This window comes from Ceratotherium simum, chromosome 32, assembly GCF_057802395.1.
Source record: "Ceratotherium simum simum isolate JZ-2026a chromosome 32, ASM5780239v1, whole genome shotgun sequence".
In the NCBI taxonomy this organism is placed as follows: domain Eukaryota; kingdom Metazoa; phylum Chordata; class Mammalia; order Perissodactyla; family Rhinocerotidae; genus Ceratotherium; species Ceratotherium simum.
In genome coordinates this window covers 14,278,214-14,289,807 of record NC_141931.1, presented here as the reverse complement: position 1 = coordinate 14,289,807, position 11,594 = coordinate 14,278,214, and the positions used below count along the sequence as shown (strand labels likewise).

Here is an 11,594-nt window from a genome sequence, read left to right as displayed (position 1 = left end):
TTCAGCAAAGCAATGCTGCACATCTTTTATCAAATTTATCCCTAAGAATTTTAAGATGCATGCTATTGCAAATGACTTTTACAATTTTGTTTTTCAATTGTTTGTTACTATTTATAGAAATATATTTAATTTTTTTAGATTGACTTTGTATCCTGAGAATTTGCTAATTTTAGTTATTTTGCATCTTCCTGAGGGTTTTCAACACACATAAACATGTCATCTGCAAATAAAAGCAGTTTCATTTCTCCTTTCTAATATTTATGCCTTTTATTTCTTTTTCTTGCTTTATTGCACTATGACCTTCAATACAATGTAGACTAGAAGAGGTGAGAGCAGGCACCATCTTTGTCCTGTTCCAGATGTTAGAAGAAAGTATTAAATTTCCCCTTTAAATTCTTTATAGGTGCCCTTTTCCAGATTGAGAACATTTCCTTCTATTTCTAGTTGGCTGAAAGTTTTTAACTATAAATAGGTTTTGAATTTTTCAAATGCTTTTTCTAAATCTATTTGAAATAATCATATGATTTTTTTTCTTTATTCTGTTAATTCTTGGTTATGATGCATATTTGTTTTCTAGAGTTGCCATAACAAAGTACCACAAACTGGGTGGCTCAAACAACAGAAATTTATTTCCTCACATTTCTGGAGACTAACAGGCCAAGATCAAAGTGTTGGCAGTGTGATTTCTTCTGAGGGCTATGAGGGAAAGATCTGTTCCAGGTCTCTCTCCTTGGCTTGTAAATGGCCATCTTCTCCCCGTGTCATCACATGGTCTTCCCTCTGTGTATGTCTGTGTCCAAATTTTGTCTTCTTATCAGGACACCAGTCATACTGGATTAGGGCCCACCCTAATGACCTCACTGTAACTTTTTTTTTTTTTAATTTTTTTGTTTATTGCAGTAACATTGGTTTATAACATTGTAAAAATTTCAGGTGTACATCATTGTACTTCCATTTCTGCATAGATTACATCATGTTCACCACCAAAATACTAATTACAACCCATCACCACACACATGTACCGAATTATCCCTTTCACCCTCCTCCCTTCCCCCTTCCCCTCTGGTAACCACCAATCCAATCTCTGTCCCTATGTGTTTGTTTATTGTTGTTATTATCTACTACTTAATGAAGGAAATCATACGGTATTTGACCTCCTCCCTCTGACTTATTTCACTTTGCATAAAAATATGGAACGCTTCACGAATTTGCGTGTCATCCTTGCGCAGGGGCCATGCTAATCTTCTCTGTATCGTTCCAATTTTAGTATATGTGCTGCCGAAGCGAGCACACCTCACTGTAACTTAATTACCACTTTAAAGACCCTCTCTTCAAGTACAATCACATTCTGAGGTACTAGGGGTTAGGGCTTCAACATATGAATTTCAGAGGGACACAACTCAGCCCATAAACATGATGCATTATGCTTTTATATGTTACTGGATTCTATTTGTTAACATTTTGTTAAGAATTTTTGCATTTGTATTCATGAGGAATATTGGTCTATAATTTTAATCTCTTGATCTCTTCATTAGGTGGTCATTCTCCTTTCAATTCAACATTCAATGATAATACAATGCTGAGAAGAACAGCGCTATGAAATCTTCACTTTGCCTAAGTTAACTACCAGGAGAGAAGTTTAATATGCAAAATGGGTGACCAAGTCAGCTGCACTATTGCATATGGAACTATCACGTTTTACTCAGCAAATAGTCATTACTAACCACTGTGTGCCAGGATCTGAGATTCAAAAGCAAAGAAGACAAATCCTTTGTCCTCAAAGTGCTCACAACGTAACACAGAAAATTACAGACACAAGATGGTATCCAACCAAAATAGTGAAGTAGAAGACACAATTGGTAACCAGTTCAGACTCCAGAAATATGAGGATAAAGGTATTAATCTGATTATAAATAAGAAAGTAGAAGTGGAGGAGAAATCTTGAGGCTCCAAAAGTCAGAGCCAACTGAAGGGAGCAGACACAATGATGACACAAATGTAGGAGCTTTGCAGCCTTGCTCCCCGTGGTTGCACACTTCCATGTCCATGCGTTTCCCCCATTTGGAATGTCCTCCTGACCTCCATGTATCCAAATTCACCCATTCTCCAAACTATGCCTCCTTCTTTACGAAGGTCCCACTACCTTCCCCAAGAGGAAGTAATTGCCCCAAACTTCTCATTACCTATCTTTTATTATGTGCATGTGGTCTTATCACTACTAGAAATAAATTCTTTGAGAGAAAAATCTCTGTGCAATTTATCTATATGTGTTTCTCAGAATCTAGAACATAGTGGAAGCATAATAAATGTTTAGCAAAAGCAAATTTTTCACCTCCTTACCTGCAGTTTACATACATATCTGTCCTACGTGAGCATGATACTCAACTCCTGCAATCTATCAAGTCAACAGTTTTCATTTTGCTATAAGCCTCAAAATCTCAGGATGGGAAAACCCAATCTTGATAGAAAAAATATAACTTCTCTTACTAAACTGTATGAATTTCTTCAAATTTCTAAATCTCCTTTTGACTAGATTATACGACCCACAATGTAGACATTTAACTCAATTCCTAGTTGTTGTGCCAACAACACATTTGCAAAACTACTTTTTTCTTAAAATTTAATATAACCCAATGTTTAGTTGTGATATCTATATATAGGTAATTCCATATTTTATTATGGTCAGAAGCACCTACCCTTTGATTTATTACCTTAAGGTACTAGATAATCAAATTGTCTGGAGTTAACAGTATTTCAAAGTACTGTACAGTCCTAAACTCTGTAAGCGAACAAGATGTCTGGTAATGCAAACCATGCTCCAGGAAATAGCTGCTTAATGTATGGCATCTGTCTGCCAAGTGTGAAATGGCAGTAATGGGTTATCTGGAATGGAAATAGATTTTCAAATCTCAATGTGCCATTCTACAAGATAGGTGTCTGGTTTACTGTGTCTTCCTTTAAATGTGATTACTTTGAGAACACAGCTGAAGAAAACTCAAAGTAATTCTATTTTGGAATGGAGTTTTAGCCAGTGAACTTGATTTGGTATCAAGAGTCATTATCCAGAGACTGGCTCCTGGGTGATCTTTCTCTGTTCACTAGACTATCGTGTTTTAAGTGACTGGCTTAATATGCCATAGTGTCTGTCTTGTCTGCCCTAGACTCCTGTGGTCTGGAAGGGTAATTGTATCTTCCAAATGTCTGTAATCCATAGTTAGGAAGATTCAGGGTTAGGGTGGCCTAATCTGTATAAATAGCTGCAGTGGTAGTCACAGAACATTTGGTTCTCTTACTGGCTTCATCACTAACCGATTATCTCATCTCAGGACGAATACGTAAAATCTCTATTAAACTCTTTCCATTCTAGAGGAATTCCCATACTATAAACACCTCCTAAAGAGGTGTAGAGGTGTTTACAGTATACCATACTAGCCAGATGTATTTGACCAGAGATGTTTTTTCATGAAATATTGCTTGAGATGATAACAATTCCTTGGGATACAGGTTTGGGAAACAGTGACCTACCCAGATGCCACCAACAATGGGCCTGACTCATCAGTTACAAATATATTATAATTTTAATATTCATAGAGCAAGGTTGGATCCTGAAGGGCTCAGGTACCAGAACTTCAAGGGCCTGACTGCTGATTTTTTAATTTATAGAGCAAATGGCCAATTCTGTGAATGCCAACCTATCCAGAAAGTTAGAAATGGGTTACCATGAGGAAAAGCAAGCAGGAGAAAGAATAGAAGGATTTTGTCAAATCCTAGTTGAATGAAAGATAACGTGGCCATTGACATAGAAGATGATAAAAGAGAAGAAAGACCTTGCCAGGATTTAGACAAGCAAAACTTTTTCTGTCCTCCTTGGGCAAGCCCAATAGAGGACAAAGCCCAATGCTATACTTCTTTGGGGAAGCAGAATGACACAGTGGATGAAACAAGGACTTCAGGTTCAGACAGACCTGGGTCAACGTGGAGCTCTGGCACTTGGTCTAGCTGTGTGACGGAGGAATGTTTGTATGTCAGGGAAGGCCTCAAGGCCAAAGTGTCACCTAAAGCAAGACCTAAGGGAGTCATACAAGTTAGCCAAGAGAAGAAAGATGTGGAGTTCTAGGCAAAAGAACGATACAATTGAAGGCCTGAAGGCAAGAAATACTATGGCAGGTTTGAGACACTGGAGTGGCTTAGTACAACAGGAGGACAGAGCTGAGGGAGGAGAGCGGGAACAAATGCGGCTGGAGAGGTAAACCAATCATGACAGGCCCTAAGAAGATCGGCCTCCAACAGAATAGGTGCCAGCAGAGGGAAATGCCATAACCAAGATGCGGTAAGAGAAGGAAACGACTAGGTTCTCTATGTGGATCGTTAGATGCAGGCAAAGGAAAGGGACAAGTCAAGAATGGTGTCCAGTTTTCTGGATTAGGAAGTTGGGTGAATGGAAGCAAAAGCTGGAACGTAGACCATGGGTCCAGGAGGTGAAGTTGTCATCAAAGTCCAATATCGCTATCAGATTCCAAAGCAACAGCTGCTCGTGGCAATGGCAGCAGACAGAATTACAAATAAACAAACCAGTCTCTTTGGGCCACATGAAAACACCAGCAGCTCATCAATAACCTTAAATAAGAAGAAAAATGTGTGCCACAGCACTGGATTGAGGGTCATTCAAATTAAATCATCTAGATGAGGTCAGGTTGGAAGCCTTCCAAAAGACACCAGTTCAGCCCAGGCATCTAGAAAATATTTGTGGCGTTATGGAATATTTTAGAAGCCAAATGTCTGCTTTGCACAAGAAAGTTCAGCTTTACCAGCCAGAGTGTTGCAATACCCAGAGGGTGGAAGTCACTGAAGGTAAAAGACAAATTTCAGACACTGCTTGTTAAGCTTAGTAATAAATGGTCCAATGAAGGGCATGGAGACTTTCAAACTAGAACATTGTAGCATGCTGGTGGGACTACAGTTTCCACAGGGTGCTGGTTTTAAGGAGAAATAGAGTTTCTTAAGGTCTTTGTTTATTTATTTTTTTAAGTGGCTATTTAAATTTTGAGGTTGACCTTAGAAGGCCCTCTGCCTTCCTGTGCAGAAATCTTGGCTTGTGTGTTTGAGGGAGGGAGTACCATGGAAATGTTAGAAAGAACGTGAAGCTGGCTCACTTCCCACCACTTTACTTTGCATGACCGTTTTGTGACAAGATAGAATCAGGTTGGATATAGGCGTTGCAGCCTTATTCCCTAAACTGTATGGTTTCTCTCTTGTCTTTTCCCAACATTCTACTGTATGTTTTGGCTCTTGATGTCCTCGAAGTTCAGTTACATTTCTTATTTCTCTCACTCAAGGACCTAAGATGCCACCAGGAGTTGTTAATTGTGGGCTTCCTTTATCACCATCCCTTATCATCAAGCCACATTCAGGCATCGCTCTTGTGCTGGTTCTGCATCCTCTCCTCTCCACAGCTGCCAACCAAATTGCCTCCAGCTACAGTCACATCAAATTACGCAAGCTAAATAGAATGAAGACAAGTCAGTCCCTAGTTGGAGCATCTTCAGGGAAGATGCGCGGCTGTATTTAGTGGCCATTATTAGGCAGCAAGTCCCACTGAAAGAAACATTCCTTATGTATCATGTTTAGCAAGTTACTGGTAAACACGCGTATAGATTACATTGCTTTTTGAAAAAATTAAATGTGACAGCCTAATTGACATGCAATGTTTAATAACAATAATATTTAGAGCTCCATACACTTTTATCCAGTGATTTTAGAGGTTTCTGTCCCTCACCACCCACTCCCACATGAGAGTTGTCTCTACTGCAGCTAATAATCAGACTCACAAAAAAGATGCTAATTGTAGGATATGAGGACATGTAGTTATTTCTAATGCCTCAGCAGTAAACCTCCATGAAACAATCAACTCTTCAGTAATTCTTGTTCCCTGAAAAACATGAAGCTGGCAATAAATCTATAAACTGAGGCCAGATCTGCATGAGTAAAATGAAGCAGAGAATTAAGGTAATTATCTAAGTAATTCATCATGAGCCCGGGGTAGGTAGCTGAATTACTAAAATGAATATTTCAGGGGGAAAATGCATTTTTGGTATAAGGCCTTTGAAGACTCTCTCTTGGCTCATTGCACATAGAACAGGAGAATCATTATAATGATGAAGTCTATGTGTATACAGAAGGTACCCCCTGCTGGAGCTTTGCATTGAAAATGTAATCCTGTTAAGAAATGTTACTGTGGTTTAGAATTTTGGGCATTTGGCTCAAAAAACAAACCAAACCAAAAACAAAAAAAAAAACGAGCAGGACCAAACAATGATTCAGTCACTTGGGATTCAGTCCTATCCACCACTCTTTTCTGGCTTCCACAATGTAGAGGCTCAAAGAACCTTCTACTTGTAACTTCCTTCCGTGCATTCATCTCTAGGTGAGCCCAAGGTCAACACTTAACCCGAAGGCGGGAGAGAGAGGGAATTGTGACAGTTTCTCCAGATGGGATGTTCCTCCACTTCCTTCAGCACTCAGTAAATCTCAGAAGGAAGGTTTTCACTGATCTAACTTTGTCTCACTCTGTTCCTATATTCCCATCACACAAGAGCCTTGGTTTCACGTTATCTGAACTGGCCAGGAGGCAGGACAGGGAAACAGCCTGTCTTTCCAAGCAGGGGATCTTTAGATCTTTGCACATGAAAATGTGGCTCATGGACCAGCAGCTCCAGCATCACCTGGAAGCTTATTAGAAATACTGAGTCTCAGGCCCCAGCCAGCCCCGCTGATTCTGAATCTGAACCAGCCCCCCAGGATATTAATGTTCGCTGATCTTGATGACACTGTGGGTCTAGAAGAGCAAGAGGGAAATTTTGAGGGAAGTAGCAAAGGTAGAAGAAAAGAGAGAAAGATCACCGAGGGCTGCAGAGTCCAGAGCTTAGAGGTCTGAGAAAAAGCAAAAGCAATGCGAACAAACCAAGTTATTGAATTATGACCCCAGGGCCTTGGGCTCGCTGTCTGTTGCTTCCAGCTAAGTGTCAGCATTTGGGGATCGCAGGTGTTAATTATGGCCACGAAGTGCTCAGAGGCCAGACTGTGAATCATCATCTTAAGAGGAATTCCTGCATCCCTGTTAAAGCCTTCCTTCTCCACAGGCAAGTGATGTATACAGAGGACGGCCAGGCCCTTGATATTTATTAGGAGCCGGGGGAGGTGGGCAGGGGGTAAGTTGAGAGATGAGAAGGCTTCACTTTTAAAATTTTCCTCACCTGAGTTGAGCACGATGCAAATATGATGTTTCCACAGTCCACATGGTGTTAGCATTTATTTGGACATGTTATTGCTGCCATTAATCTCATTATTTTATTGACTGATTTTGCAGAGCTTGCATATCCTGAGGCCTTTTTTTGAAGGAGAAAGCTCGCTTCAGGATGAATGTGGCTGAAACCAATTTCCTCTTGTTTTGTCCTCAGAAAAGACAGCGAGCAGCAGGCCAGCTGCTTCCACGTATCCTTAAAGAGCGTGGCTGAGTCACACGAATGCCCTCATTTCCAGGCGGAAGAACGCCAGGCCCACTCCCCTTTCTCAGCAATGTCGACAACGGGCATTTATTGAGCGCCAGCTATGTGTGAAGAGCTGTGCTGTTGTCTCTTAATTCCATAATAGAACCAAGTTCCCATTGGGTTCTAGTCTCAGCTCCAAAGAGTCCGCCACTTAACTCCTCTTTTCCTTAGTTTACCCACCCATAAAGAGGTAACAAGACCACCTGCCCTGCTGCACACAAGGGTTGTTTTAAGGATCACAGGAGAGACTCCATGTGGAAGCAGGATACCGATGGAAGGGCTATCACTCCTGTGGAACTTTCGTTTTCATCTGGAACTTCTTCATGCCCTCCCCCAAAATTCCCACGCAGGAAGCAGAAGCAGTGCGGTTACCTGGGCGGAGAAGCAAGAGGTCTGATTCAGGAGCTCTTCCTGCTGCATTTGGCCAACCACACCAATGCAGGCCCTGCCCAGCTACTCCACCAATGGCTAATTCTCCCCCGGCCTTCTCCGCTTGTTTACACAGAGCCAGCCCTCCCACATCAGGCAGCACAGGCCCTGGCTCTCCTAAATGAATTACACTCTCTTGCTCCTTATTAAACTTGTCAAACTTTATATTTAATTCCAATCCTGTCCTTCACGCTATTAGCCACACATGCCCCAATTGGAGCTGTCAGCAAGTCATCCCCAGAGCCCTACGGGGTCACACTGCCCAAACACCATCATATACTTCCTTTCTCCACCAACAGCGAGGGGGTTTAATTTGTTTGAACATCAAATGTCTTGGTGGAGTCGGACTGCACTTTAACTTGACTAATCAATATCTGAAATGCTCTAGGATGAAATTTGAGATTCCAGATAACCAATCTGATGACATAAGACTCAGATTCAATATAATGTTTATGAAATAACACCTCCCTCTCCATTGGGCTCTATGCCAGGTATATCACCTATATTATATTACTTAGTCCATACAGTAGCTTTGTGAGATAAATATTAATGTCCCAACTCTACCTTTAAGGAAACACAGGCTCAGAAGCTAAATGACTTGGCCAGAGTCATGGAGTGACTTGCAAAAACTGAAGTTCAAATCCAGACTCTCAATTCCAAGTCCAGATGTCTGCCCACCATGCCACATATACCATCAAGAGCAATGTGGAAGAAGAATTTGCAGCACTCTTTGTGGAAAGCCTTACCTTTATTATATCCCGCTTTGTATAAGCGTCTTGAGATGCTTGAAGGGGAATGTCACTTGCCTGATTTAGCTGAATATCTATTTTCCTGTCACTACTTAATTCATAAGGGTACAAAACACATGAAGTACGGACTGGAATGCTTTATAGTGCTCATTTCAAATGACTGAGTGTTATTTCATGTTTGGCAGCGATTAGTCCATTTTGTCAGCCTGAAAGAATTTTTGGCCAACAGGTTTTGTTCAGATTCACAGTTGTTAGCTATTAGAGATGTCTGAAAAAACATTCAGATCGGGCTGGTTGAAATATTTAACTGACGGCTAGAGTCAACTGAAATTCGACTCTTCATTCTACAGTGCCACTGGTGTCCAAAAGTGAAGGAGAATTTAATTTTCTCTCAGGGCATAGATTTCTGGATACGAATTTAACCTTTCTGGTCTAAAGATGAGTTATGTGGATTATACCGTTCTGCAGGTGTAGACTCTCCATCCTGTTGAAGGATTTATCCTTTACAAAACAAAGCTGAATGAGTTGAATTATTTAGAAATTGCGTTCAACTACTGGCAACAAAGACCAGAAATAACAATGACTTCTTTTATTTCTTTTTAGCATAAAAGAAAGCTGGAGGCAGGCAGTTTAGGGTTTGTGTAGCAGTTCTACCATGTCATCGACAACGCAGGGTCTTTCCATCTTTCCACCAACCTTTGCAGATGGCTTCCATTTTAATACAGTTCTTGGTCCTTGCTGGCTGCTGGGGTTCCAGCCAATATTTCTACATTCCAAGGAAGCAGGAAGAAGGAACAAGAGCAAAAGAGGACCTAGCAGCTGTCTATCACCTCCTTAAGAAGACTTCCCAGACCATCTATACAAAGCTTCCTTGTTTCAAGAGAAGCCAAGATTATACTTTTTAGTTTCCAGCCTGTAAAAACCTGGGAAGTTTCTTACTCAAGAAGAAAGAGTGAATGGATACTAAAATAGTCAAATAAAAGTCTCTGCCAGTTACCAAGAGATAAAAGACTGCCTATCCATTTAGAGTCTTCTTGGGTGGATTACAATCATGAATTCATAAGCTTTTAGAGCTAAAAAGGATGAAATGTCAACTAGTCCAATATCTGCCTTTTAAAGTTGAAGAAATCGAGAGGCAGAAAAGCCATTGGCATTGGCCAAGACAGCAAAGGCAGTGAGCATTAGAGCTTGGACTAGAAGTGGGGCCTCAGTAATTCCAACCTAAAGTGGTTTTGACCACGCCACGCTTCCGTACAGAGCTGGACTTTACAACCTCTTTTGTTGTTTAGGGTGTCTAGACGTAATATTCCTTCCTGCCCTTCTTGTTGAGAAACAAGGCAGAGAAGTCGAGCAGATGGAGATCAAATGCCGGCTCTATTACTGATAAAGGTGGTTGGGCAGTGTGCTTATAGAGCAGTAACTAAACGGGCTTCCCTTTGTTCTTCCTTCTGGCACACTTACCCACTGTCTTCATCAGCTCAGGCTGCTATAACAGAACACCACCCACTGGGTTGCTTAAACAACAAACATTTCTCACAGTTTCGGAGGCCAGAAGTCTGAGAGCAGGGTGCCAGCAGAGTCGGGGTCTTGGTGACGGTCCTCTTCCTCGTTACATCTTTTGTGGCCTTTCCTTGGTTGCGTGCACAGAGAGAAAACTCATGGTTCTTCCTCTTTTTATAAGAGCATTAATCCCACCTTGGGGGCTCCACCTTCATGACCTAATTGAACCCTAATTACCTCCCAAAGGCCTCACCTCCAAATTCTATCACATCGGGGATTCGGATTTCAACACATGAATTTGAGAGGGACACAAACACTCGGTCCACAGCACCTACCCAGTCACGAGCAGCACTATCTGCCCTAGGGCCCACCACAAGGCAGCCTCCTGGGGGTGGGGGCAGGGAGAGGGTTCGGATGGGCACACCAGAATTCACGCCCCTGCAGGAAGACTGACTCAGAAAAGAAGGGCCAGACTGAGCATGTTCTGTTCCTTCTCCCAGTGAGAGCAGTCTCTCTTCTACCCCACAGGGCACAAGAGGAGGCAAGGAAAGACCAGAGATGGTCCTCTTATGGGTTTCTCCAAATGGAACTTTCTTCACAAGAGACCAGAGAATAAGGGTGTCCCCTCAACATCTACAATATGTTTATTTGTATCCTTCAAGTTTCCTTCCATAATATTCTACACAGCTACCCCAGTGTGCCCTTGCTGACTTACTATGAGACTTACTGCGAGGTTGGGTATGAAACAGTCTGGAAAATAAGGCACAAAAAGGTTAGGGGACTTGCTCAAAGTCACACAGCAATTCGGGGACAAAGCTGAAAACAGGGCCCATTTTCTGGGAACTTTCTCTACACTTGGCTGCTTGTCTGTAGAACTTCCTGGTCTGACCAAGCAATTGTATACTAACCAGCCATAGACCACCTGGAGCACTCAGACTAGCTCTTGGGACTTTTGCTGATAAGCGTCCCTAGCAATGAGAAAGTCTTTGAGGGTAACGGATACTCAAGCCTTACGAAACTGGCTGGTGGGCTGGAGAATTAACTCAACTGGTCAAGAAATATTTTTAATCACCTTCTGGGTGTCAGGCTAGTACTGGCATAAAGTGGTGAAAACATTCTAGCTGAAAGCTGTCATAACCTAGTCGGGGGACAGACGAGAAGACACACAAAAGGCTCGAGTGACAAGTGCAAGGACGGACATGTGCAAGGGTGCTGAATAGGGGAGGAAACAGGCTTTCTGAGCAGAAAGCACACAGAGGTGGAAGACCATGTCTCCTTCTAATAATTGCAAGTCACTTAGAATGGCTGGATCACAAGATATAAGTGTTTGGGAGGAATGGAAGGAAAAGAACTTTCCTAAAGACACAGG

At 41.8% G+C, this 11,594-nt stretch overlaps 1 non-coding gene across 1 annotated transcript; it reads right to left on the bottom strand.

Moving 5' to 3' along the window:
• Window positions 1-1,184: 1,184 nt before the first annotated feature.
• Window positions 1,185-1,291, bottom strand: LOC147912969 (U6 spliceosomal RNA). Its single transcript, XR_015549386.1, has one exon. It is a non-coding gene; the product is annotated as a U6 spliceosomal RNA (small nuclear RNA).
• Between the last annotated feature and the right edge of the window lie 10,303 nt (window positions 1,292-11,594).